The 24,216-nt window shown below is 53.1% G+C and overlaps 1 long non-coding RNA gene and 1 other non-coding gene across 2 annotated transcripts; one reads left to right on the forward strand and one right to left on the reverse strand.

Moving 5' to 3' along the window:
* Window positions 1-11,083: 11,083 nt before the first annotated feature.
* On the reverse strand, window positions 11,084-17,340 carry LOC122457373. Its single transcript, XR_006276880.1, has 3 exons — window positions 16,916-17,340; window positions 15,935-16,097; window positions 11,084-11,107 (listed from the first exon to the last, which is right to left on the reverse strand). It is a non-coding gene; the product is annotated as an uncharacterized LOC122457373 (long non-coding RNA).
* Window positions 17,341-19,145: 1,805 nt separating this feature from the next.
* LOC119848160 lies at window positions 19,146-19,337 on the forward strand. Its single transcript, XR_005290193.1, has one exon. It is a non-coding gene; the product is annotated as a U2 spliceosomal RNA (small nuclear RNA).
* Window positions 19,338-24,216: the final 4,879 nt, after the last annotated feature.

The raw sequence follows: 24,216 nt of genomic DNA on the forward strand, positions 1-24,216 counted from the left end.
AAGGACCAGACCACATTCTGCAAAGCAGCAGGCAGAACAGGTGAAGACGGCACCTTGGGTTAGGTGTGAACTGGGCCTGGCAAAGATTTACATTCATGGCTGTTCAGGGTGGAGGGGGAGACCATGAGGCGGCAGGAGAAGCAGAGCAGCAAGCATGTGCCAGGTGCTCGTAATTGCATAGTTCCTCTGGCTCCCCCTTCTCGAGCACATCGAACACCCACTGGTTCTCTTTGCTTGAGGGGCCCTTCACAATTGGTCCCCCGCCTAGCTAGTCCTCGCTCATTCACTGTCTCCCGACGCCACCCTGCCCAGGGGGCCAGCTTAGTGCCCGCTTGTGACATTTCCAAACCAGCCTCTGCAGGTTTTGTCCCAGGAATCCTGACTCCCAGCTCCACTCCCCAGCTCTAACCACTAGACTTCACTCCCCTCCCAGGACCAGGGATAGAAGCCAGGAGTCCAGACTCCCACCCTGCCACAAACTAACGACTGGAGCTGGGATAGAATCCAGGAATCCTAGATCCTAGCCCACCGCTGTAACCACTAGACCGCACTCTGCTCTGAGAGCTCAGAATGGAACCCAGGAGTCTTGGTTCCTAGTCTGCCCAACCCCTACCCGCCACCTCTCACCACTGGCTTTTCTTGATATGTGAAGATCGGGCCTGGTGACATTAAGAGCCAGAAAGTCTTTATCACAGTTCCTTTTCCTCCCCTGAGCCCCAGCCCCTGCCAGCCCAGCACACTGGCTAGAGGGTTACAAATACATGAGCAGGGATGTTTGTCTATCTGCCGTAGCCCACTGCCTCCTGGTTACTGTCTGCATTGAGATCAGACAACGCAGCCCAGGGCCAGGGTAATTGCTGCGTTCCTGAGATCTCACACTCCCAGGTGATTTGATTTGATTTGTTTTGTGTGTGTGGACAGTGGTTCTTAGAGTCTCAAAGCAGCTTAAACTGAAATGGAAGGTGTTGCTCTATCTTAGCGCTGGGCTAGCCATCCCCTTGGGGCATTATGTGTGACTGTTCCCCAGCAGCCCTGTGCCAGAGGTGGCTGCATCTCAGCACCCGCTGAATCATCCCTGAGTGGTATTATGCATGGCTCTTACCCAGCTACTCCACCCCAGAGGTGGCTGCATCTTAGCACCGGTGAGCTGTCCCTGCGCAGAGTCTGTGTGCACCTAGTAACTGGGTTATATGGTGTTTGGATGAAGGAGTAATTGAATTTTTAAATAGAGGATCTTGTAGGTTTATTATTAGTTATTGTTTGCAGTGTAATAGTGCTGAACCCCAAGCCCCGTCAAGAACCCCAGTGTGCTAGGCGCTGCGCAAACACAGGAATATCGCTGCCCCTCTGGGGAGTGGGAGCAGAATCCAGGGCTTTGTAGGTCAGTCACCTGAAGGAGGAGAAACTAGCACCATGGAGGCTTGGTATATTCTCAGTGCAACTTGCTTGTTTGCTGTATGTGCACCAGTCCTGGACAGATGTGGTCGTAAACAGCATCCAGGGAACTCCCTCTGTGGGGACTCTCAGCAGAAACCACCAAGGCCGGGTTCCCAGGGAGCAAATAACTCTCCACAGACTGAGGGATTGAGGCAGTGAGCACCCGGGAGAGAACTAAAGTGCAAAAATGAATGAAAAACAAATTTCTTCCAAAGCCTGAACAGTTGCTTGCATGCTAAGGGCAAATTGTAACTGCTGCTGGCAGAACAAAGATAAGGCCCAGCTCATGTGCCAGGGAGACTGAATTACCCCTGGGGTCTTTGCTGGGCCTTTCTGTACCCCATACTCATGCCCCCTTCTGCTAATGCCCACCTCCCCTCTAGGGGGCAGAGGAGAGTTCAGTCCCCATGGCCTGTTCAGCCAGCAAGGGGCTGGTTAATGCCATCTGGGGTGTTGATTTGGTGCTTCAGACACATGTTTGCTAGGAACAGGTCTGAGATGCTCACAGCACCCAGCCACCTACCAGGGAAAAGCCCCTGCCCCATCCCCTGATCTAACCATTAGATCTCACAACCCTCCCCAAGCCAAGACTGGAACCCAGGAGTCCTGGCTCTCAGCCCCTGCCCCTGCTCTAACCTGTAGACCCCACTCCCCTCCCAAAGCTGGATAAAGAACCCAGGAGGGCTGCTTTCACCACTAGCCTTGGCGCAGCAAGCTCCAGACCGCAGATAATCACTGGCCCCTTCCGCCTTCTCTACGAGATCCTGTTCTTAGAATCGTTGTCACACCAGATCTTCCAAGACACAAACTCAGCATCTCTGGCCCCAGTGAAGCAGAGAGAGAAGGGCCCAGCTAGAGGAACTGTGTATCAACAGCGGGTGAGCCAGCCCCATGGGATGCTGGGTGAGCCCATCATGACCAGGCTCGGGGGGCTGTACCCTGCTCAGCAACAACTCTGGGAAGGACCCAGGTGTCCTGGTGGAGCCAACTGTCCTGGGTGAAAAGAAAAGGAGTACTTGTGGCACCTTAGAGACTAACAAATTTATTTGAGCATAAGCTTTCATGCACTACAATTTACTTCATTGGCCGAGCGTGACCCTGGGCTGGAGACACGGGAATACCGAGTAGGAGCTGGGATCTCCGCTGGACGTGACACTGGGAAGACTGCGCCCAGCTCTGGGGGGCTGCATGGCAAACAGGGTGTCTGGAAATGGGGGAGGTGTCGGAGAAGAGCAACAGGGATGATCTGAGGGCTGGAAAACCTGCCCAAGAGCCAAGCACTGAAGGAGCTTGATCTAGTGAGTTTAACCCAGAGAAGGCTTAGAGGGGACTAAATCCCAGTCTGTCAGCACCTCCCTGATGCTGGGGGAGGTTTTGGGGAGCAGAGGGTTCATTAACCAAACAGACAGGGGAAGAATGAGAGCCGATGGCTCGGGGATGGAGCCAGAGAAATCGAGACTGGGAATAAGGGACAGTTTTTCCCCAGGGAGGGGAACTGACCCTGGGAAGGACTGCTCCTGAGACATGACAAAGTCTCCAGCCCTCAGAGTATTTCTATGGAGATCAGACATCTCTAAAAGCACTGCTCTAGCCAGACTATCAGATCTGGGCTGGAGGCTGGGATCCCTGGGGGTGGTCACTGGGCTGGGCAGACTGTGTGGGCATAAAGGTCCCTTCTGATATTAAGATGGGCAGATCAAGGAATGCACCAGTAAGCGGCTAGCCTGGGAGCTTCTCGGGTCTCCCTGGGGAAGCAGGAAGCTGCAATACTGAATAAAGCTAAACACTGCGAGGTCGTTATTACTATATCCCACGTGTCATGGTCACATCTTATGGCCCAGCTGAGATCAGGGCCCTGTTGTGCCAGGCGCTGCCCAGACACAGAGAGAGACAGTCCCTGCCCCAGCTGAGATTGGGGCCCTGTTGTGCCAGAAGCTGCCCAGACACACAGCCAGAGACAGTCCCTGCCACAAAACGTTTGAAGTCTAAAGAGAAAAGTAAGTTTTTTATCCTCCTTGTACAGGTGGGGAAACTGAGGCATGGAGCGGTGTGGCTTGCTCATGGTCACATGGGGCCCTGTGGCAGCATTGTGTAGCCCATAGAACTGGCTTTAACATTTATTTTATGTGGCAGTAATGCAAGGAACCCACAGGCCTGTCTCCTGTGAGACGCTGGCATCAGCAGTTAGCATAAGGCTTGGGGTCTATGGACTTTGACACAGAGAAATGGCCTAACGGTGACCCCTACGTTTTGGGGATGTGGGAACAGAGCGTTTAAGGGGGAGCTTTGTCCACAACGACACCAGGAACATGAGCTAACACCAGCTTGCGGATATTTTAGCATGGGCCCATCGGCAGCTGTCTGACCACCAGAGAACCATGACCTACCTATAGGAGAAGGGCTCCCACCACTGGTAGGGGGAGGAGATACACAAAAGGAAGAGGGGAGGCACACCTATGGAACAGGCATTAGGCAGGGTGGCATCAGCGTAACATCAAGTACAAGTCGCATCCCAGCCTGCGGCAGGAGAGCATCATGTAGCCCTTGGGAGGTGCCAGCATGACAGCAAGGAAGGTGATGGTGAGGAGGAAGATGCTGGCTGACAGTCCAGGTTGTTTCACACGGAACAATTCAGAGGGACCTGCTGCCATCTCTCTATCTACCTCGCTGGGCTGGAGCCTTTGTGACTTTGTTAAATGTGCTAATAATTCCTCAAGTGCAAGTGTCACAGCTGTGCCCAAGGGGCTCCCAGCTGAACCCCAGTTTCCATAATCCTGGGCCTGACCTGGGGACACGAACCTGTCAAACCTCCACGGGATCACTGGGAATTCTGAAGTAATCCAGAGAATGAATATGTAACTCCTATATTGGGCTTCAGCCGTGACTAGATGCGAGATCTCCTGCCTTAGCCCCAAGCTGTAGAACTGATAAATGAAATTGTTCATAAGTAAAGTTTTATGAATGAATGTTGTTTCATTCATAGAACAGGTCACCCCAATAACTATCTAATTGACAATTAAGATGCTTGTTAAGAGCCATAGCTGTTCAGCCAGCTGCTCTTGTAAATTTCACTTTCAGTCCAATTGCTGCTTAAATCACTGAAACTTGCACTCAAATAAATTTGTTAGTCTCTAAGGTGCCACAAGTCCTCCTTTTCTTTTTGCGAATACAGACTAACACGGCTGCTACTTTGAAACCTGTTTCAACATTGTAACTTCTGCTTACTGTTTGCCATTCATTATACTTGTCCATATTGTAACTCAAACTCCATTTTAAAATGCTCACTCCATTTTGTAAAAGCCTGCTGCAACTTTCATTTTGAAAAACCATGATGTAGTCTTATTAGTTTAGTTTAGATGTGTGAATGAGGTATGGATGATGGAATCAACCTCAAGCCCCAGCCAGTCCTGATGAAATAAAGTGTAAACACCCAATGGCTGAAGATGCAGACAACAGCCCTGACAAAGCAAGAAAAGTCCACCCTAAAAAGAAAAGAAGAAAGGTACAATTGAAGGAACATCAAAGCCAGGTCCTAGGCTGAAAGTCATGTCATGTCTGCAACTGACGGGTGATCAGTCACACCGGACCCAGAGGCAGCGTGACACAGCAAGACCTATAGACTCTGGATTCAAACTAAAGCCTGCAAAAAGGATGGGTGAGAGGGAAGACTTTGGAGGGTAACATTCTGCTGCCAACATGGAAGGGCATCGGTGCATGCCCAACAGAGACCCAGCCCTTCCTTATGCCCGGCTTTCCTGGCCAGTTAGCCACCACAAGCTACAAACCCAAGCTATGAACCCAAGCCACGAACTCAAGCTACATTCAGGACTGGTAACTATCTAGCAGCTGCAGAACATTTGTGTGTGTATGTGTATAAGTATTAGAAATTAGCTAGTGGTTATAGATCAAATTGTTATCATAATAAACGTGGCATCTTTGCCTTGTCCCCTAAAACGATCCTGTCTAGTTTTGTCTGCATAACAAAGCCCGGCCTCGCTATGGAGCTCATAACCTTTCTGGGACTTGGTGGGATAACTCACATGACTGGAGTACAGTCATGGATGGTTATAAACTGTTCAGGAAGGACAGGCAGGGCAGAAAAGGTGGGGGAGTAGCACTGTATGTAAGGGAGCAGTATGACTGCTCAGAGCTCCGGTACGAAACTGTGGAAAAACCTGAGTGTCTCTGGATTAAGTTTAGAAGTGTGTGCAACAAGAGTGATGTCATGGTGGGAGTCTGCTATAGACCACCGGACCAGGGGGATGAGGTGGATGAGGCTTTCTTCCGGCAACTCACGGAAGCTACTAGATCGCATGCCCTGATTCTCATGGGTGACTTTAATTTTCCTGATATCTGCTGGGAGAGCAATACAGCGGTGCATAGACAATCCAGGAAGTTTTTGGAAAGCGTAGGGGACAATTTCCTGGTGCAAGTGCTAGGGGAGCCAACTAGGGGGAGCGCTTTTCTTGACCTGCTGCTCACAAACCGGGTAGAATTAGTGGGGGAAGCAAAAGTGGATGGGAATCTGGGAGGCAGTGACCATGAGTTGGTTGAGTTCAGGATCCTGACGCAGGGAAGAAAGGTAAGCAGCAGGATACGGACCCTGGACTTCAGGAAAGCAGACTTTGACTCCCTCAGGGAACAGATGGCCAGGATCCCCTGGGGGACTAACATGAAAGGGAAGGGAGTCCAGGAGAGCTGGCTGTATTTCAAGGAATCCCTGTTGAGGTTACAGGGACAAACCATCCCGATGAGTCGAAAGAATAGTAAATATGGCAGGCGACCAGCTTGGCTTAATGGTGAAATCCTAGCGGATCTTAAACATAAAAAAGAAGCTTACAAGAAGTGGAAGGTTGGACATATGACCAGGGAAGAGTATAAAAATATTGCTCGGGCATGTAGGAAAGATATCAGGAGGGCCAAATCGCACCTGGAGCTGCAGCTAGCAAGAGATGTCAAGAGTAACAAGAAGGGTTTCTTCAGGTATGTTGGCAACAAGAAGAAAGCCAAGGAAAGTGTGGGCCCCTTACTGAATGAGGGAGGCAAGCTAGTGACAGAGGATGTGGAAAAAGCTAATGTACTCAATGCTTTTTTTGCCTCTGTTTTCACTAACAAGGTCAGCTCCCAGACTGCTGTGCTGGGCAACACAAAATGGGGAAGAGATGGCCAGCCCTCTGTAGAGATAGAGGTGGTTAGGGACTATTTAGAAAAGCTGGACGTGCACAAGTCCATGGGGCCGGACGAATTGCATCCGAGAGTGCTGAAGGAATTGGCGGCTGTGATTGCAGAGCCCTTGGCCATTATCTTTGAAAACTCGTGGCGAACGGGGGAAGTCCCGGATGACTGGAAAAAGGCTAATGTAGTGCCCATCTTTAAAAAAGGGAAGAAGGAGGATCCTGGGAACTACAGGCCGGTCAGCCTCACCTCAGTCCCTGGAAAAATCATGGAGCAGGTCCTCAAAGAATCAATCCTGAAGCACTTAGAGGAGAGGAAAGTGATCAGGAACAGTCAGCATGGATTCACCAAGGGAAGGTCATGCCTGACTAATCTAATCGCCTTTTATGATGAGATTACTGGTTCTGTGGATGAAGGGAAAGCAGTGGATGTATTGTTTCTTGACTTTAGCAAAGCTTTTGACACGGTCTCCCACAGCATTCTTGTCAGCAAGTTAAGGAAGTATGGGCTGGATGAATGCACTATAAGGTGGGTAGAAAGCTGGCTAGATTGTCGGGCTCAACGGGTAGTGATCAATGGCTCCATGTCTAGTTGGCAGCCGGTGTCAAGTGGAGTGCCCCAGGGGTCGGTCCTGGGGCCCGTTTTGTTCAATATCTTCATAAATGATCTGGAGGATGGTGTGGATTGCACTCTCAGCAAATTTGCGGATGATACTAAACTGGGAGGAGTGGTAGATACGCTGGAGGGGAGGGATAGGATACAGAAGGACCTAGACAAATTGGAGGATTGGGCCAAAAGAAATCTAATGAGGTTCAATAAGGATAAGTGCAGGGTCCTGCACTTAGGATGGAAGAATCCAATGCACCGCTACAGACTAGGGACCGAATGGCTCGGCAGCAGTTCTGCGGAAAAGGACCTAGGGGTGACAGTGGACGAGAAGCTGGATATGAGTCAGCAGTGTGCCCTTGTTGCCAAGAAGGCCAATGGCATTTTGGGTTGTATAAGTAGGGGCATAGCGAGCAGATCGAGGGACGTGATCGTTCCCCTCTATTCGACACTGGTGAGGCCTCATCTGGAGTACTGTGTCCAGTTTTGGGCCCCACACTACAGGAAGGATGTGGATAAATTGGAAAGAGTACAACGAAGGGCAACGAAAATGATTAGGGGTCTAGAGCACATGACTTATGAGGAGAGGCTGAGGGAGCTGGGATTGTTTAGTCTGCAGAAGAGAAGAATGAGGGGGGATTTGATAGCTGCTTTCAACTACCTGAAAGGGGGTTTCAAAGAGGATGGCTCTAGACTGTTCTCAATGGTAGCAGATGACAGAACGAGGAGTAATGGTCTCAAGTTGCAATGGGGGAGGTTTAGATTGGATATTAGGAAAAACTTTTTCACTAAGAGGGTGGTGAAACACTGGAATGCGTTACCTAGGGAGGTGGTAGAATCTCCTTCCTTAGAGGTTTTTAAGGTCAGGCTTGACAAAGCCCTAGCTGGGATGATTTAACTGGGACTTGGTCCTGCTTTGAGCAGGGGGTTGGACTAGATGACCTTCTGGGGTCCCTTCCAACCCTGATATTCTATGATTCTATGATTCTATGGGACACCTTTTGTGCTGAAAATGTTTCATAGGAACCGTTCCTGGGCCCAAATCCAGTTTCCTTTTCTTGTAGGCCCTACGTCAACGTTCACCCTGGAGGAGATGGAGGCCCTGCTGCTGCTGGCCCTCTCCATCCTGACCGGTGAGTGATGCTGGTTGCACTTGGGCTGGGGCTGGGTTGCAGTAACGGGGGTGAATAGGGAGCCAGGAATGTGGGAGACTCTGCCATGGCGACAGCTCCACCTGCCAATGCTTGAAATGCAGCAGGGGGCATCTGCAAAGTTTGGGGTTCAGTTGAAACTTCTAGGGGCGCTGTGCTGCAGGGAGCAGGGTGGGGACTCTCCTCTGGCAGTCCGGCCTGGCCCTGATGCCCCAGGGCAGCACTAGGGGGCACTGCACTGCAGGCTGTAACAGCAAACTCCTTCTCCCATCACCTCGTTAAACCAAAAAGAAAAGGAGTACTTGTGGCACCTTAGAGACTAACAAATTTATTAGAGCATAAGCTTTCGTGAAAAAAGTTTTTCCACCAAATGCATCCGATGAAGTGAGCTGTAGCTCACGAAAGCTTATGCTCTAATAAATTTGTTAGTCTCTAAGGTGCCACAAGTACTCCTTTTCTTTTTGCGAATACAGACTAACACGGCTGCTACTCTGAAACTCGTTAAACCAGTGACACCCAGGGAAACTGAGTTCCACCCCCTCTGCATGCAAACCATTGGAAAAACAAGGAAAAAACAAGAAAATCCCCCACTTCGTCACAAGGGGGCAGGGGCAAGGCTCTCCCCTGGCAATCAGGGCTGGCCCATGGCCCCAGTGCCCCAGGGTAGCACAAGGGGGCTCTGTGCTGCGGATAGCAGAGTGATGCTTCTCCTCCAGGTGCAGGCTGCCAGGACTGAGGGGTGACCCTGCCTGCGGACCCCCTGGCCAAACGGAGCGGCTCATGCATGACAATCCCTTGCTCCTACACCTACCCCGATGGGCAGTTCGTCAGAGCCGTGACCTGGAGCCGGAACAAGGAAGGAATTGTGTGGCTCATTGCAGCAGCAGGGCAGGGCTATGGCAAGGCCAAGCGTGCCCAGTTCCTGGGCGACCTGCAGCACAACTGCACCCTGCGCCTCAACCCGCTGGCGCTCGGAGATGGGGGCGCCTACTCCTTTGAGTTCCAGACCCAGAGCCAAAGCTGGAGAAGCCCCCGAGCCCTGTGCCTCACAGTGTCAGGTAATCCCCAGCTCCCCTTGCAGAAACATTTCCCCAACCACCCAGCCTGGCCCCGTGCAGCGTTATGTGCGGCTGCTCCCCAGCTGCCCCGCCCCAGAGGTGGCTGCATCCCAACGCCCATTGAACCATCCCCAAGGACAGTTGCTGTACACCGCTCTTAACATTTCACTCAAATCAGATGACCACATTCTGCAGAGCTGTGAAGAAACAGTGGAGTCTGGTGGTTACAGGAAGCCTAAACTGGAGTCAGGACTCCTGGGTTCTCTCCCAGCTCTGGGAGGGGAGCCTGGTACAGGTCACACCCCAACCTGGGCTTGAGGAAGCTCTCAAAGAAGGGGTAGTGGGTGGTGACTGGAGGTGGCCCATGGCCGTGCCCCCAGCAGTGACTGGCTCCTCCCTCACACACCCTGCATAGAACATCCCTGCAGAGTCAATTATGGCATCACTGGGACTGGGGGAGCCTCTTCCGGCCTGTATTCGTACGACAGAGCTGGGCGCGGATCCTGGAGGAAACTGCAGCTGGCCAATGCAAGAGCATGCACATCATCTGGCAGCACCGGGGGGCAGTGCTGGAGTGCCGGGTGCGGGGCTACCAGAATAGGTGCCTCCCCAAAGGATCCCAGACCCCAGCCACAGGTGAGTTGCATATGGGGCCTTTCTCCTCTCAGGGGTGCCAGCTCCCATCAGGCCCCAGGGTAGGAACTGACTGGCTGGCTGGGGGGCAGGGAATGGGACACGGGGCCTTTCCCCTTGTAATGATGCTACCTCCGGAGGGACACAACTGAGAGTATCAATTCAGGAGAAATTACTTAGAGCAGGGCAGTTGCAGCCCAAGGCTGGGTTTCCTTTACTATTAAGGCACACCAACCCAGCCAAACAGAGAGGACTTCAGTTTTACCCTACTGGCTAAGCAGAAGTCATACAAGCAATTACCTTAGACACTCCAGTTTCCCAATATCACCACCAGCGCTACTCATTATGGGGATGAATGGTTATGAAAACCAATTCCCTAGTAAAAGAGAAAAGGTTCTCTCGATCCCAAAGGACCAAGCCCCAGACCCAGGTCAATGTACAAGTTAGATCTTACCCACAAATCATGCTGTTGCCAATCCTGTGGAATCTAAAATCTAAAGGTTTATTCATAAAAAGAAAGAAATATAGATGTGAGCAAAATTGGTTAAATGGAATCAATTACATACAGTAATGGCAAAGTTCTTGGTTCAGGCTTGTAGCAGTAATGGAATAAGCTGCAGGTTCAAATCAGGTCTCTGGAGAACATCCACAGCTGGGATGGGTCATTCAGTCCTTCGTTCAGAGCTTCAGTTTGTAGCAAAGTTCCTCCAGAAGTCCAAAGCAGGATTGAAGACAAAATGGAGCAGTTTCCAGCACTTTTTATATTCTCTGCCATGTGGAAGGACTCTCCTTTGTTCTTACTGTGGAAAATCACAGCAGCAAGATGGAGTTTGAAGTCACACGGACAAGTCACATATCCATCCATGACTCAGTTTGCAGTCAGCAGCCATTGCTCACATGCTACCTTGAATGTCCCAGGAAGACTCCTCATATGTTGATTGGAGTCTCCCAAGGTCCATCGTCAGTTAAGTATTTCTTGATTGGGCACTTAATCTGCAAATTCCTTTCTCAAGAAGCTGACCAAATGCTTCACTCAAGCATATTGAGCTACAAGTACATAGCCAATATTCATAATTTCAACTACAAAAACAATACACACATACAGACAGCATAATCATAACCAGCAAATTATAACCTTTTTGTAGACACCTCACTTGATCTCCTTTGTACAAGATTTGGTGCCCTATAGGACCTTGGTTGCAACAATGATCTATACGGTTACAGTTCATGTCAATAACATCACACCCCTGTAGCAGGCACAGGCTCTAATCCGATCCTAGGGCAGGGGTCTGGCTGGCACAGGGGGTGGAGAATGGGACACAGGGCCTTTCCCCTCTAGTGGGCTCCAACTCCCATTTGGCCCCAGGGTGAGGGACTGGCTGGCTCAGGGGGGCAGGGAATGGGGCACGGGGCCTTCCCCTTAAGGGTGCTGCTTCTGACCCATCTCCAATGGCCTTTTCAGGCGGTTCCCCCCACTCCCCTGTGCCTGAAGGTCCTGGTGGACGCAGATGGCCCGGGCCTGATCAAGGAGGGTGACTCGTTCACGCTGAGCTGTGTGGGGGAGAGCGGGTCTGGACCAGTTCTACTTCTGGGTTCATAACTATGAGGATCTGCCCAGGGGCCCCTCTCAGCTGTTCGAGCAGGGGACAACCTTGTCTTACGGCGGCAATTACACCTGCACAGAGTGGGTCTCTGGCACCAGGCTCAACTACCTGGCCATATCCCCCACCACCTATGTGGCCATCCTTGGTGAGCAGCAAGTGCCAGAGCAAGGCCACAGCTCTGGGGGTGGGGGCCAAGAAACACAGATGGGAGGGGCCCTTCTGTCACTGACGTTCCAATTGGGGGCAGGGCCACAGCCCTGGGGGTGGGACCAAGGAGCAAAGGTGGGAGGGGGCCTTCTCTCACCTACATTCCAATTGTGGGTGGGGCCACAGCCATGGGGGCAGAGCAGGAGAGCACAGATTGGGGGCCATTCTGTCACTCACATTCCAGTTGGGGGCAGGGCCACAGCCAAGGGGGTGGAACCAGGTTCACAAATGGGAGAGGGCAGGGGCCCTCCTTATATCATCACTCGAATATGGGAGTGGGGCTAGAGCATTAGGGACGGAGCCATGGAGCCCCTCCGCCCCATGCCATGCTGTGCCTAAGCCCCCAGCTGCTGTTCCACGTGGGCGCCATTAGCTAATATCTTGTTCCGCTTCCTCCGCAGGCCCCTCCCCCTGTAGTGCATGTGGTGGCCACCTCAGGCCCTTATTGCAGCGTGGGGGAACCCCTGTCCCTGATGTGCTGGCTGGACACCAGCACCTATGGTGGAGTGAGAGGTACAAAGATGGCAAGCAGCTGGGGTGGGCACAGCTGCAGCTGGCTTCCCTGCATGTCCAGGTGGCTGATGGGGAAGAGTATCAGTGTGAGGTGCACAACACCCTCGGGGAAATCCACCTCCCTGCCACTCATTATCACTGTTGTCTGTAAGTACAGGGCGCATTTGACTCCACTTTATGCATTACATAGCCAGGGAATGACTTAGAGCCCCCCATGCACCATGGTTGAACCCTCACCCCATGCCATCCCAGCACTATCCTTCTCCAAGGCCAACCACAATAAAGAAGCTCCCAGCTTGTGCTCCAGCTGGGTCCACTTTGTTGACCAGGCTCCAGGATCCCTGTCCAGCGCACAGAGCCATCTAGCAGCCGAATGACATTGCATATCAGCCTGTCATCAGGCCAAAAAACACCCATTCAAATAATGTAGATTTGTTTGAAATGTAATATTTTTTAATCATTGGGAAAAAAATGTCTGGTTTGCCACCCTCAAAATTAGCTCTTCACCAGACTTTTCATTATTTTTTTCATCCCAGCTTTTACGTACAATGTTTTTGAAGGGGCAACTCATTGGCGGCGGGTGAATGAGCCGTTGGGGGAGGCTAGCCTCTTACCCTTCCCCTCCCGTTCTGCCCCCCACCTTCTTCCGCCCTTTCCCCCCAAGAGTCCAGAGCCCTGGTGTGTGTGTGTGTGTGTGTCCCTGCCCGTCCCCCCGCAGCCGCTGTCCCCCCGCCCTGAGTGCTCCCAGTCCCAGAGCACCCCCAACCCCAGTGCCGGGCGGCATGGCGTGGCCCCAGCCTCAGCGCCCCTAGCCCTGGCCATCACAACAACTGACCCCAGCCTGCCTGCCCCAACCTCTCAGCCACAAAAGAGTGTGAAGGGAACTCGGGGCGGAGCATGGGCGGGGTCACGCCTGGCTGTGTGGGGAGGCACAGCCTTTCCCGTCCTTTGATAATACCCGTTGCCCATGGGACAATTGTTGAAAATTATAATCAATTAAAGTTAAATAATCTTTTAAACAGAAAATGGTGTGGGAGGGATGATAAACAAAAAAATTTTAGGTTTTTGGGAAACAGACAATTATGATGACTGAACAGAACCATATGTGATCAAAATGCAGATAAAACAATGGATGAAAATTTGGAGGAAATGTTTGCTCAAAGTCAGATTCAATCTTTGGCGAAAGGGTAGATTCAAGGTTTAGCAAAAGTTTCAAATGCCAAATTCCTAAAACTTTTTTGGGGAAAAAGGGGGAATCTTTTTTGGGGAGAAATGTGATCATTTACATTTTTTCTTCCATTGGCCTGTGCAGCTGCCAGCACAAGGGGGCTCTGGTCTCACTTGGGGCAGTCTGTGATCTCAGCGGGGCAGGGCCTGTCTCTGTTTCTTTGTCCGTGCAGTGCTCAGCACAACGGGCCCCTGATCTCAGCTGGGGCAGGGCCTGTCTCTCGCTGTGTGTCTGGGCAGCACCTGGCACAACCGGGCTCTGATCTCAGTGGAGGCTTCTAGGTTCTATTGTAATAAGAGACAAATTAGAGGATTGGGCCAAAAGAAATCTGAGGAGGTTCAACAAGGACAAGTGAAGAGTCCTGCACTTAAGACAGAAGAATCCCATGCACCGCTACAGACTAGGGACCAAACGGTTAGGCAGCAGTTCTGCAGAAAAGGACCTAGGGGTTACAGTGGATGAGAAGCTGGATATGAGTCAACAGTGTGCCGTTGTCAAGAAGGCTATCGGCATTTGGGGCTGTATAAGTAGGGACATTGTCAGCAAATCGAGGGATGTGATCATTCCTCTCTATTCGACATTGATGAGGCCTCATCTGGAGTACTGTGTCCAGTTTTGGGCCCCACACTACAAGAAGGATGCGAAAAAACTGGAAAGTGTCCAGCGGAGAGCAACAAAAATGATTAGGGGACTGGAACACATGGCTTATGAGAAGAAGCTGAGGGAATTGGGATTGTTTAGTCTGCGGAAGAGAAGAAGGAGGGGGGATTTGATAGCTGCTTTCAACTACCTGAAAGGGGGCTCCAAAGAGGATGGATCTAGACTGTTCTCAGTGGTGGCAGATGACAGAACAAGGAGTAATGGTCTCAAGTTGCAGTGGGGGAGGTTTAGGTTGGATATTAGGAAAAACTTTTTAACTAGGAGGGTGGTGAAGCACTGGAATGGGTTACCTAGGGAGGTGGTGGAATCTCCTTCCTTTGAGGTTTTTGAGGTCAGGCTTGACAAAGCCCTGGCTGGGATGATTTAGTTGGTGATTGGTCCTGCTTTGAGCAGGGGATAGATGGCCTCCTGAGGTCCCTTCCAACCCTGATATTCTATGATTCTAAGAGGAGATTGGAGGTTTTATGAACCTGGAAGAAACTCCAATATCCAATAAACACTTGGGAGGAAAATTCTCCTGGTTAAAAACCCAGCTTCCTTCCTGCCCCCTCCACTGAGACTTGCCTTCATTGTCCCCTCTAGGACTATGCTGCCCCCTCAACCAGCTCCCACCTCCTCATCTCCCCTGGCCTGTCCCACTGCACGACACTGGAGCTAATGACCCTATTCTCCATCCCTCCCTCCCACAGACAGCAGTGACTGGTACCAGCTGAGCCCTGGCCCCATGGCAGGCTTCGGAGCAGGGCTCCTGCTGCTCTTCCTCCTGAGCAACCTTAGAGTTTAATGTCTAGCCAGGAGAATCCACCAATGGAAAGAACCAGGGGAGAGTCTGCAGGGTAAGGGACCCCCCTGGGTGGGAACTGGAGGAAGGGCAGGAAAAGGGGGGGCTCTGGCTGCATTGTGGAAAACATGGAGTGTGGTCGTGTGAAGGAAATCAACCTGCTGCTGGGTGTGTGTGTGTGTCCCTGCCGCCCTCTGCTGGAGGGGCTGAGCACTGCACTGTGTGTGTGTGTGTGTGTGTGTGTGTGTGTGTGTCCTAGTGCCCTCTGCTGGAGGGGCTGAGCACTGCACTGTGTGTGTGTGTGTGTCCCTGCTGCCCTCTGCTGGAGGGGCTGAGCCCTGCTGCGTCTGTGTGTGTGTGTGTGTGTGTGTGTGTGTGTGTCCCTGCCGCCCTCTGCTGGAGGGGCTGAGCACTGCACTGCACTGTGTGTGTGTGTGTGTGTGTCCCTGCCGCCCTCTGCTGGAGGGGCTGAGCACTGCACTGTGTGTGTGTGTGTGTGTGTGTGTGTGTGTGTGTCCCTGCCGCCCTCTGCTGGAGGGGCTGAGCACTGCACTGTGTGTGTGAGGGTTGGCAGAAGCAGCCTGCTTGGAGGGGAAGGGGTTGCCGGAGAGGGAAATGATCGATCTGGGGGGAAATGTTTAAAGAAGGAAAATAAACAGTGAAAGGGGATAATTGTCTCTCCTTCCCCAGGGGGCAGTAGAGAGGACCCCAGTGCCCCATAGAGAGACTCTCTCTGAGGTCAGTGAGGGTGGGGGCCTGTTAGCCTCTGCGTCCCCACTGCCCCCATATACTGGCTGGGGTTGAGTATGCACCTGCAGCCTGTGGCCCACCCTCCTCCCATAGGGTGAACCCCTGCCCCAGCTGGATGGAATCAGCACTACCTGAGCCTATGTCATAGACCCCACCCTGCTAATGGCTCAGGGGAGATTTTCCTTCACATCCAATAGCCAGGTCCTGCGCTGGCACAGGAGGCTGGGAGATCTCTGCCCAAATACAGCTGGGGATGTTCGTTGTTAGTGCACCAGGTAACTGCAGTTCACAACCCTGCACGGAGGTAAAAGTGGGCATGGAACCCAGGAGTCTGGGCTTTCAGACCTCCCCCCATTCTAACCACTAGATCCCACTCCCCTCCCAAAGCTGGGGAGAGAATCCAGGAGTCCTGGATCCCACTCCCCCTCCCCATTACTGCAGGTACAGGCAGACATCACACACAGGTCTCCTGCTCGGGGAGTGTCCCCTTTTTCAAACAATCTGTCTCTCTTCCTGTGTCCCTGGCAGGAAATCCCATGTGCCAGGGAGATTCCCTGCCCCTCAGATGATGCCAGAGACTATTATAACAGGCCCAAGGGCTATTGTAACTGAGCACGGCCAAGATCCTTGCCATCCATGGTCCCCTCCGCACCGCCACAAACCGGATGTCTATAAGAGTCCACCACTCAGGCCCTGGGTAGCATTTACCCTCCTCCATGAGCTGGGGAAACCCACAAGAACCCAGGTGTCCTGACTCCCAGCCCTCCTCCCACCCTGCAGCAGAGCCCTGGGGCAAGGTCCCACTTGGGCCACTGGAACTAGGCATTTCTGGGACAGTTTAATTGTAGCTCCTATTTTATAGGCTGTGTTGGCTTTCGGGAGGCAGACTGGCCTAGCAGATAGAGAACAGGACTGGGAGGGAGGCGATCTGCGGTCTGCCTGCCCATGGGCAACTTACAGCCCTGCTCTGTGCCTTGGTTTCCCCAAAATGATCCTGCCCTCTTCTGTACAGAATCATAGAATATAGAACCCCCTGCTCAACCCCCAACTAAATAGCGCTTGGAGATCTCTGGCCGGAAAGCACTAGACATGGACAAGGTGTCATTACCCACCAGGCTGCTGTTTCCCTCCAGGTCCAGCCCCTTTCTCAGCTTTAACACAGTTTTCGTAAGGGAATTGCCTTTGTTTGGTTTATTGCTACTGGATAATAAAGTGGGTTTAGGAACCCATCAGCTTGGGTGATTGCCGCGGGACAGGGAGACTTTGCCGAGGGCAGGGGGCTCCGAGGCTCGAAAGCGAAAGGGAAAAATGACGCAGCGAGCAGCCTTTCAAAGGTGGGTTTTTAGCAGATTGTGCAACCGGGAGCCAATCGCTCTCCGGTGAGAAATTAAAAAAAAAAAACCAGAAAAGCAGCAGAAGTCCCTCCCCCCCCCGACACCCCCAGAGCAGCAAGGTGCTACTTAACGAAATGAATCAGCAATGACATACACCAAGAAGCCAAGGCAGGCTTGCTGGGGCGGCCTTGCTGGGCTCCGGCTTCCAGCAGGGTCACAGAGAGGGGCAGGGCCTTGTGGCAAGGAGGGGGAGCACCCACAATTTTCTGTCTAACCCACCTTACCCACCCCCGCAGTGGGAAGAGGCGGGCGCCACCCCGGTCTCTCCGCATCGCAGCCAATCACAGAACAAAAAGAAAAGGAGGACTTGTGGCACCTTAGAGACTGACACATTTATTTGAGCATAAGCTTTCCTGAGCTACAGCTCACTTCATCGGATGCATTTGGTGGAAAAAAGTGCATCCGATGAAGTGAGCTGTAGCTCACGAAAGCTTATGCTCTAATAAATGTGTTAGTCTCTAAGGTGCCACAAGTCCTCCTTTCCTTTATACCTGCGGTAAGGGGGAGCGATGGGGGGAGGGGCGGAGAGGAGCCGGGGGGGCGGGATCTTGGGCGAAAGAAGGGGCGTGAGGGCGGGGACTCAGGGTGAGGGGGCGGCCCGAGGGCAGGTCGGAGGGGAGGACGCAGGCCGGGGGCGGGGCCTGGGGAAGGGGCGGTGCAGGGGCAGGGTCTCAAGGAGAAGGGGAAGCTAATGGCAGGAACTTGGGGGAAGGGGTGGGGCAAGGGCGGAGCCTCAGGGAAAGGGGCGGGGCGAGGACTCTGGGGAATGGCCCCTGCCGGGACGGGGTCTCGGGGAATCGGCAAGGCAGGGGCGGGGATTTAGGGGAAGGGGCGACGCGAGGGCGGAGCTTCGGGGAAAAGGGGCCGTGGCGAGGGTGGGGGATTAGGGAAAATGGGCGGTGCAGGGGTGCGGCCTTGGGGAAAGGGTCGATGCGGGGGCGGGGCCTTGGTGGAATGGGCGGAGCGAGGGCGGGGCCTCGGGGGATGGGGAAGGGCCAGGGTGGGGGCTCGGAGGAAGGGCAGCCGCGGGAGGGGGGGGGTGGCCCCCCACTTTTAGGGACCGGAAATTCCGTCGCCCCTGCTCGCCCCCCACCCCCAGAAACTCCCCTCCATACACAGCCCGGCTCCCCGAGCGGAGTGCAGAAGCTGGCGGGAGCTCAGGGCCGGGCCGGGGCGGGGCGGTGGCTGGATCAGGGGCGGCCGGAGGCGCCCCCAGGGGCCGGGGCAGCGAGGCTCCGGCGGAGCGCGGCACCCAGCGCCTGCGGCAGGGAGACGAGGGGACGGCGAGGGGCGGAGTCCCCTGTCCGTGGGCGGGGTTATGCCGCCGCCGGGGGCCCGGCGAGGCGACCCGAAGGAAGCGGGCGGAGAGAATTCTCCGTGTGCGAGCAGAAATCGGTGCGGGGAGTTCGCGCTTCGAGTGACTGCGTCGGAGTCACTTCGGGGCCGTGACTGCCACTGTCTTGTTAATGGGGTGTGGTGCATGGCTCCAAGCAGCTCCTGGTGACATGGAAAGGAGTGGAAGCGAGAGGGCAGTGTGGGGTGGTGTAAAAGTATTGCGTGTTTTCTTTATATCTTAGACCAAGTATAGTCCCTTTTGGCTAAAATCAAGTGTAAGTAGCGTTAGGAAAGCGAGTGAAATATTTTCCGCATGGATTGCATGTTCTTAATGGGAAATCTGCCTATTTTTCAGTTACTGAGAGACAATCTTCACTTTTTGTTATATTTTATTTTCCACAACCAAATCTCTATATGACTTTTCATGACTGATGTACCGGAGTATTTGGGTTCTAATATCTAAAAGGCATTGTTAAATCTATTCACCTAAATTTAGGTTATTGCTGATTATGTACTCTATGTATCATATGACTTTAAAAACAAACTTTGCATTTGTGGATCATCTAAGCACTACACCCAGATGTACAGACACTCTTTTCTCAACCTATGTATTGTAATTTTTTTAACATTAGCTTTAAGACAATTTTTAAATCTGTTGTTATCAGTTTAATATCTGATAAGTTCTGGATCTGAGAACTTTATATTAAATGGATTTTTGGAACAGGAAGATAGAATCGGAGCTTGCTCCATCCACCCCCCCGCATCAACTTGGTATTGCAGTACTTCCGGGAATGGTGCACCTCCCCCTAGGGAAAACACAATGGTTCAAAAAAAAAAAAGAAAGAAAAAACTTCTGTTGTGTTGGTGTTTTATTTCTAACCATTAATCTGTGTTTTCTGTTGGTTTATCTGTTTTGTTTTTCTAATGTGGGTTTCTCCAGTTGGGTGACTGCTTTTCTTACTTCTACTCTAGTGTTGTTTCATAAAGCACTTAACTGGCTGGTTCTTTATTCTCTTCCAAGACGGTTCTCACACATTTTGTGTTGGTCTTTCTCTCAGTTGTCCCCCCGCAGGAATGAATTATTCCATTTCCCCCTGCCCCGCAAAGCTTCCCCCACTTGATTTCCAGAGGAAGAGGGATGGGGTGAGGCTGGGAGTCAGGACTCCTGGGTCCTATCCCCAGCTCTGGGAGGGGAGGGGATTCTAGTGGTTAGAGCAAGGGCAGGGCTAGGAACCAGGACTCCTGGGTTTGGGATACTCACCCCTCCCTGTTCCTGGGGGACAAAGACATAGCCTTGCCCTTCCCCCCCACCCCAGGGGCTTCAGAATTGGCTCTGCCAAGCAGGGGATGGCCCCAGCCCACATGGCCCCTGCTCCCAAGGAAGGACTGACGGGGCCCTGTCATCACAGCAGCCTGCCAGGGTAGTACAGCATTGGTAGCCCCGGAAGAGCAGGTACCAGTGTTCCCAGAGTACAAGAGCTGGGCAAACTTTGCCTGGGGGGCCCCTAGCTAGGAAGTGGAGGTAGAAAGCAACTATCACTGGGGGGCAGGGGCCTCTCTCAGGCTGATCCCTCTGCCTCCCTCAGTTTGGGCCGTGGGAGCGTGTCCCAGAGCCAACCACCTCCTGCTTGCTGGATGGAAACCACTTCACGTCAGGCGGGAGGAGGGGTGCCAGAGCTCTGTGCATCCCCTGGGAGCTGACAGGAGGGCCTGGAGTACCTGCAGCTGATTGGGGGCTGGGAATACTCCAGAGTGCCCACTGGTTGATGGGGGTCCCTGAATCCCAGCCATTGAGGGGGTCCCATGTGCCAGCTGCCCCCAAGGGCTAAGTGGGGAGGCCCAGTGGGTGAAGCTGTAGCCGTGGTGGTGCTGGTGGGGTAGTGGGACCATGCAGGGCCTATTCTTTGGCTAGGCCCTGCGCAATCCTGCCTGCAGGGGGAGAGAAAGTGTGGGTCAGCACCAGGGGGTTTCTCTCCTCAGGCTGGGGGGGGTCACAGAGCCAGACATGGGGCTGGTCCTGTGGGTGAGGGGGTGGCATGTGGCTCCTGAAGCAGCTCCAGTTGGATGGGGGTTGGGGCTGTGAATGATGTGGGTGGGAACCTCGGGATGGAGCTGGAACCCCCCCCGCCCACTGCTGGGAGCCATGACCCCCTTCCCCAAATCCCCCTGCTGCCGCCCCCTCCCCATTCCTCCTCCCACAGTTAGTGGTGTGGACCCCTCCTCTCCTGATACCGCAGGACGCTGCCCGGATGCCTGGGTCCCTTCCAGGCTCTGCCTTGCCCCCTGTTTGGCACTGGGAGCCGTGCTCCGGTGTGTGGGACTGGGTAGGAGGCACAGGAGAGGGGGGCTGTGGCTCTAGTCCCAAGATGCCAGGGTTCCCAGCACAGCTTGGGCTGCGTGAAGGGAGGTCCCTTAGAGTCAGCAGGGAGGGGGTTTTCCCTTCCCGTGGGATTGGAGGGCTGGGGACTTGGTGCTGGATGAGTGGGACTGTGGAGAAACAGGCATGAAATGTGGGGGGCACAGATGACCCCCTCCACATTGAGGTGCTTGAAGCAGGGAGGGGGGAATCTCCCCTGTGGGGGGTGGCTGAGGAGGCTAAAGTGGGGAACAAGTGCTGGAGGGAAAGAGGGTGGAAGAGTGGGAATGGAGGGGGAGGGGATGCACAGGATTCGGTGGTGGGGGCATTGGTATGGAGGGCCCGGGCAGTGAACCGGGCCATCCAGGGGGATGGTTTAGGAGCTGGGGAGACAGTGGGGAGGCAGTGTCAGTTAAGGACATCCCTGCCCCACACCACCTCCTCCATCTGCCTCAGCATCCCTTCTCCTTCTACCTCAGTGGCCCCACCCTGCCCTCTGCCCCACTCCACCCCGTCCCTCCAGCCCCAATACACCCACCTCCCCTTCCTTGACCCACCGTGCTTCCCTCAGCAGCTACCTCCCCCGCCCGGCTTCCACCCCCTTCTCCACCCGGCTTCCGACCTCCCCAGGCGTCCCGGCCGCCCTCCTCTTCCTCCCCGGCGGACGCGGAGGCTTCGGTGCTTCCCCAGCGACGAGCCAGCGGGGTGTTCGACGTCCCGCCCTAATTCCTGGGGTTGGGACGCGCCCAGGTCCGGCTCCAGCGTCTTCGCCGTCCCAAGCGGCAAACGAAAACCAAATCCACCCTGCAACCCGTCAAGGGGAGCAGCCCCTGCGGAGGGCAGACGTCGGGGAAGCCCAGCACTGACTGGCGCCCGCCGTCCGCTCTCGGGCTCCTCCGCCCTTGGCCAGAGGCTTTCTGGGCTGCAACAGCGCCACCGTGTGTCGGTTCGGGGGCCAGCACTAGGGCGGGACAAAGCCCGAAGGCCACGCTGAGGGTTCGGCGCCCCCTAAACCGCGACGGCTGCGCCGCTGGGGCGCTCCAGTCTAGGGGAGAACGGAGGAGCTGAGGGAGAGGGAAGGAGCCTGGGAGTGAACCTGGAAGGTTGTTGGGTGTGGGTGGGAGAGTACGAACAGTTTCTTTTTTTGCGGGGGGGGGGTTGTTAGGGAGTTGGGTCCCCTCCTCCCATTCAGCCTCTGGGTCTACCATTCTGATCCTATAAAATATCCCTAGTCCCTGGAGAAACCAGTCACAGAGACTGCTCGCTCCGTGACAACACGGACATTTTCACAAGGGGAAAGGAATGGGACCATTCTCTCCTGTGGGGACCCTCAAACCGCATTTTCCAGGACCCCTAGACTCTTCAAGCACCTCTTCCATACTGTCCCACCCACACCCACCACGCTCACTCCCGGGCTCCTTCCCTCTCCCTCAGCTCTACCTCCCTTCTCCCCCAGCCCTCCCACCTCTTAGTGCCCTCTGTTCCATATCGATGTCCCGGGACTTGATCTTAAACACAAAGCACAGAAGCGATACTTACGCCCTGCAACACCGCGCTACCCTCTTGCTCCCATTGCTTTATATGTCACCAGGAGCTGCTCGCACCCATGCACCACACCCCATTAACAAGACTGATAACTGATGATGATCAGAATGGTCCCTTCTGACCTTAGTATCTATGAATCTATAACTTCCTGGCTAAGTGGCAATCACTGCCTCAAAGTGACTCCGATGCACTCATTCAAAACAAAAAAGAAAAGGAGGACTTGTGGCACCTTAGAGACTAACAAATTTATTTGAGCATAAGCTTTCGTGAGCTACAGCTCACTTCATCGGATACATTCGGTGGAAAATACAGTGGGGAGATTTATATACACACACACATAACATGAAACAATGGGTTTTATCATACGCACTGTAAGGAGAGAGATAACTTAAGATGAGCTATTACCAGCAGGAGGGGGGGGGGAGGAGGAAAACCTTTTGTGGTGATAATCAAAGTGGGACATTTCCAGCAGTTAACAAGAACGTCTGAGGAACAGTGGAGGGAGAAATAACATGGGGAAATAGTTTTACTTTATGTAATGACTCATCCATTCCCAGTCTCTATTCAAGCCTAAGTTAATTGTATCCAGTTTGCAAATTAATTCCAATTCAGCAGTCTCTCGTTGGAGTCTGTTTTTGAAGTTTTTTTTGTTGAAGGATAGCCACTCTCAGGTCTGTAATCATGTGACCAGAGAAATTGAAGTGTTCTCCGACTGGTTTTTGAATGTTATAATTCTTGACGTCTGATTTGTGTCCATTTATTCTTTTACGTAGAGACTGTCCAGTTTGACCAATGTACATGGCAGAGGGGCATTGCTGGCACATGATGGCATATATCACATTGGTAGATATGCAGGTGAACGAGCCTCTGATAGTGTGGCTGATGTGATTAGGCCTTATGATGGTGTCCCCTGAATAGATATGTGGACAGAGTTGGCCATGGGCTTTGTTGCAAGGATAGGTTCCTGGGTTGGTGTTTCTGTTGTGTGGTGTGTGGTTGCTGGTGAGTATTTGCTTCAGGTTGGGGGGCTGTCTGTAAGCAAGGACTGGCCTGTCTCCCAAGATCTGTGAGAGTGATGGGTCATCCTTCAGGATAGGTTGTAGATCCTTGATGCTGCGTTGGAGAGGTTTTAGTTGGGGGCTGAAGGTGATGGCTAGCACAGACACACCCCTGGAACCCCAACCTGGGGTATTCTATTTGCTACCCAAGATCCATAAATCTGGAAATCCAGGATGCCGCATCATCTCAGGCATTGGCACCCTGACAGCAGGATTGTCTGGCTATGCAGACTCCCTCCTCAGGCCCTACGCTACCAGCACTCCCAGCTATCTTCAAGACACCACTGACTTCCTGAGGAAACTACAATCCATCGGTGATCTTCCTAAAAACACCATCCTAGCCACTATGGATGTAGAAGCCTCTACACCAACATTCCACACAAAGATGGACTACAAGCCATCAGGAACAGTATCCCCGATAATGTCACGGCAAACCTGGTGGCTGAACTTTGTGACTTTGTCCTCACCCATAATTATTTCACATTTGGGGACAATGTATAACTTCAAATCAGCGGCACTACTATGGGTACCCGCATGGCCCCAGAGTATGCCAACATTTTTATGGCTGACTTAAAACAACGCTTCCTCAGCTCTCGTCCCCTAATGCCCCTACTCTACTTGCGCTACATTGATGACATCTTCATCATCTGGACCTATGGAAAAGAAGCCCTTGAGGAATTCCACCATGATTTCAACAATTTTCATCCCACCATCAACCTCAGCCT

The sequence above is a fragment of the Dermochelys coriacea genome, chromosome 24 (assembly GCF_009764565.3).
Source record: "Dermochelys coriacea isolate rDerCor1 chromosome 24, rDerCor1.pri.v4, whole genome shotgun sequence".
In the NCBI taxonomy this organism is placed as follows: Eukaryota; Metazoa; Chordata; order Testudines; family Dermochelyidae; genus Dermochelys; species Dermochelys coriacea.